We start from the raw sequence: 4,614 nt of genomic DNA, 5'->3' as shown, positions 1-4,614 counted from the left end.
GACCGAGGGTGATTGACCGTCATCTTGAACTTCTTCCATTTTCTAATAATTGCGCCAACAGTTGTTTCCTTCTCACCAAGCTGCTTGCCTATTGTCCTGTAGCCCATCCCAGCCTTGTGCAGGTCTACAATTTTATCCCTGATGTCCTTACACAGCTCTCTGGTCTTGGCCATTGTGGAGAGGTTGGAATCTGTTTGATTGTGTGTGGACAGGTGTCTTTTATACAGGTAACGAGTTCAAACAGGTGCAGTTAATACAGGTAATGAGTGGAGAACAGGAGGGCTTCTTAAAGAAAAACTAACAGGTCTGTGAGAGCCGGAATTCTTACTGGTTGGTAGGTGATCAAATACTTATGTCATGCAATAAAATGCAAATTAATTATTTAAAAATCATACAATGTGATTTTCTGGATTTTTGTTTTAGATTCCGTCTCTCACAGTTGAAGTGTACCTATGATAAAAATTACAGACCTCTACATGCTTTGTAAGTAGGAAAACCTGCAAAATCGGCAGTGTATCAAATACTTGTTCTCCCCACTGTATATTATCACCTAATGTTGTGTTAAATCTTTATATCAACTTAAGTTCTTGTGAACATTACAAGATTTGAACTTCTATTTGCTATTTATGGCCTGTAAGCCTCATTGACCTGAGCTCATACAAACTTGCTTTTGAGTAAAAAAAAGCATAATGTATGGATTATTTTGACTATAACAAATACTCAGATGAAAAATATTGTGCTATTTATCACAGACTACTTTGTGTCAAAGTTTAACAAGGACATTTGCTTTGAAAACGTTTCAAATGTTTAAATATTGTCACAAAATAACATCTGTTGTGCTCCCAGTCAAAACTGACCGGTAAGATTTTATTAGTAAAGAAAGGACATAGGCCCAAAACTACACATGAAAACTTTACCATATTACAAAATTAATGTCTGAACACATTAAAGAACAACAGTAACAATAACAGAATTACTAACAATAACATTAAAATGTTTGCAATCTGTCAATCAAATCAAATCAAATCAAATGTATTTATTATAGCCCTTCTTACATCAGCTGATATCTCAAAGTGCTGTACAGAAACCCAGCCTAAAACCCCAAACAGCAAGCAATGCAGATGTAGAAGCACATGCAGTGCCCTAAATCAGGCTCGTTTTTTGGCCATCTAGTGAGGCACCCAATTACAGGGTCATAACATGTAGTTTTGTCACTTCACTAGTCCTGAGGGGAAATACACAGAGCACTACAGGGATGCGGAAGACTGTGCTGCTTTCTATCCATTTCAGTCTCTTGACTGGTGAGTCATGCTGAAGGCATGTGTCACTGAGCAAGTCAGTAAAGTCTGCCTCCACCTCACCTGGCCTGGTATGGGTTGTGTTCAAACAAAGCAGTACTCTACTCTCTGTCCCAGGCATTTCAACACTTCCACATTCATTATTATTACAATCATAAAACTGAACCAACATTCCCTTTAATCTCTGCATTCTGCAAGACAGAATTATCACTTAGCTGATTGTTATAACAATCAGTCAATAAACAATCAATAAACGTGTTATAACAAAACCGTGCAAAATGTAAAAAATACGCACAAAAATAAGAAATAATTCCTAGCCAAGATGGCATCCGTGAAACAAACAACTATAAAAGTAATGTAGCTAGATAGCAAACTAGCTAAGTCTAAAGCCACAGATGTTTGTTTTTTTACCGTTCGATCGTAAAGTGCATAGCCACTGTCAGACTGTGTGGGGCCTTGACAGCTAGCTAGCTTTGTTGACGTTAGCTTGCTAACAACAGGCACAAGCCATCTGACTGGCATCAGACTATGGGATTTTCGATTTGTTTGAAATAAACTTTAAAAAAAATATTGCACAACTGATATGATCAATAAAATGGGATTTATTCCTATTCAAGATCGATGGTTACTTAACGTGATTCAAGAAGACCCAGCCAAGTCGTCGCCATAATGACCAAACCAAAATGGCTCCTAGTCTCGGAGATTAGTTGACTGTCAGTGGTTTGATTAGATCATTCTGTAGTTCAACGACTCTAAATTGGAATACCACAACAACAAGAGTTAACATTATTAATAAAATCACGTGTAAGACATTGCAAACACATCAACCTGATGATGTTCCACTGTAAAAAAAGAGTGACATAGCTTGCCATCCTGCTGTGTGCTAAGCTAACGTTAGCTATTTAACGTTACCTGTTATCCGTGACTAGCTAGCTGGTGGTGGTATTTGATAACTAACATAATCAAGTTGGGCGGACAAACTACAGTAGACGTTTATCTATCGAAGCATGGCCACTGTATGCAAAGGGTGTAAAACAAATGTTGCACACTATCCAGGCAAAATGCATTGTTGCTCAATATAATGGTTATTTAGCTAGCTACGGTAACGTTAACCAAGTTTGCTTGGTTGATGGTGATTACATTTTGTGTGTTCTCATGTACATGTTGGACAGTACGTGGTGGTTGTTGCATGTGCCTTGCAAATATATTTTGGGGTTTTACCTTCATTTAACTAGGCAAGTCAGTTAAGAACAAATTCTTATTTACAATGACAGCCTAGGAACAGTGGGCTAACTGCCTTGTTCAGGGGTAGAACAACAGATTTTTACCTTGTCAGCTCAGGGATTCGATCTAGCAACCTTTTGGTTACTGGCCCAACGCTCTAACCACAAGGCTACTTGCCACCCCATAATTGCACTGCATTTATGGCACGTAATGCTCGTTTTGACATCTCTTGGTGCACACAGATTGCATCTCTTCCTTTTGTCTCTTCTGTCTCTGGCGGCCGTAGATCTTGCTTCTGGCCCTTGTTTATCTCTCACCAATCCAGCAGAGGATGGTGTTGGAGGAAGGTGTTGGGGCCTTTGAATGAGGGGTGTCACCATGGCTTTCCCCAACTCTTCTAGGAATAGTCTCGTCTGCTTCCAGCCTGGATTCACGTCCATCCACACCACAAACGCCACAAACGGCTGACACATCTAGGATGTTGAAGAACACCACCATGTTCCAACGTGCCATCATCCTCTTACAAGAGTATGTGCCAGTAACCTGCAAAAGTGCAACAATCAGTGAATAAAATAATGAGTACATACAAGTGATACTTCATGTCTTGCAAAGTAACATGTAAAGAATTGCATTAAAGCATTGTTTTAATTTATCACATCTAAAACATTCACATATTCAAATGAATAGAATTGACTCCATATTGTTCACAAATTCAATGAGTATTTCACTAAACAACATGTCTTATTTTTATGGTGCAGATAAAACAATCTGGTAATAGAAAAAAAGTACATGAGACTTTAAAGATAAAAAGTAACATACCTTATCAAGGCTGTCAACTCCCCCTTTGTTCCTGTTGTAATCCAGGACAGCGTTGGGCTTCTTGTCCTCACTGGTACTCACAGCGGCATCCCTGTGAAGAGTTGTCATCAGGAGCACAATCTTATTTTTCTTCGGGCAGTAGGACACAACAGTGTGTGTATCGTTGAAGGCAAATTCAGAGGAAAAACGATCCCTGTCCTTGGTAGTGAGTAAGGCAGGAGGCAACTCAGGCTTGTTCCTTCTGACCGTCCCCACCATGGTCATTTTTCTTGGAGCAGCTCCTGACCAAGAGCATATGAGGTGAAGAAATTGTCACATGTTATGTTGTGCCCATGGATACCTGCAGTCATTTCCAGGACCATCCGCTTCCCCTGGTTCCTTTCGGGAATACCGTCAGCAGGTTTCCCGGTGTAAACCTGCATGTTCCAGGCATAACTTGTACTGGCATCACATGCTGCCCATATCTTTACTCCATATTTAGACAGTTTGCCTGGCATATACTGTTTGAATGGGCAGCGTCCCCTAAAAGTGACCAGACGCTCATCCACTGTGATGTCTGGACTTGGGTTATAGATGAGTGGCAGGCGCTCCACCCACTTGTGCCAAACCTCTCTGATCGCTGCCAGCTTGTCTTGTTGACGGCGGCCTGGTCTTGTATCACGGTTGTCGAAGGGAATCACCCGTGACAACACATGAAATGTCTGGAGTGACATAGTAGCATGAAAAATTGCCCGACCAGACTCTGTATCCCATAAACTGGTGGTAGATTTGTTTATGGATCTGTACACACCAGCCAAAATCAAGAGACCCATGTATGCCTGGACGTCTGTCCGGTCTACCTCTTTCCAGTTGTCTGTGTAAACGCATCTCCCCTCCAAGTTGGTCATGTTATTCACTATAGTTTTGATTGACTGTCAGGAACAGTTCGGAGCAGGACTTTATGTCATCAACCCGGGATATGGCATATCTCGTTGGCCCTGGGGTCATCCTGATAACATTTTCAGCCGACAGCCGACCTCTCCTCTCAGGTGGGGATGAAGACCAGGACAAATTCCCATTCTTTGACCGGAATGTAACAACAACCTCAGCAGGGCCCTCTTCCTCATCACTGGATTGTTCCACATCAGTTGTCTCTTGGTCTTGATCATATTCTGTGTTGTCTTCAACTTCTGACACTTCCTCCTCTAATGCATCTTCACTGTCAGTTTCCTGGCCTCTCTACTCCTCACCAGTGTCATGATCAAAGACATGACCAAGAGCCTCACATACAGTA

The 4,614-nt window shown here is 41.2% G+C and overlaps 1 pseudogene; it reads right to left on the bottom strand.

Annotated features, from left to right (window-relative positions):
* Nucleotides 1–1,219: 1,219 nt before the first annotated feature.
* Nucleotides 1,220–4,328, bottom strand: LOC139530986 (piggyBac transposable element-derived protein 4-like; annotated as a pseudogene).
* Between the last annotated feature and the right edge of the window lie 286 nt (nt 4,329–4,614).

Source organism: Salvelinus alpinus, chromosome 9, assembly GCF_045679555.1.
Source record: "Salvelinus alpinus chromosome 9, SLU_Salpinus.1, whole genome shotgun sequence".
Lineage (NCBI taxonomy): Eukaryota > Metazoa > Chordata > Actinopteri > Salmoniformes > Salmonidae > Salvelinus > Salvelinus alpinus.
This window is presented reverse-complemented; position numbering and strand designations above follow the sequence as displayed.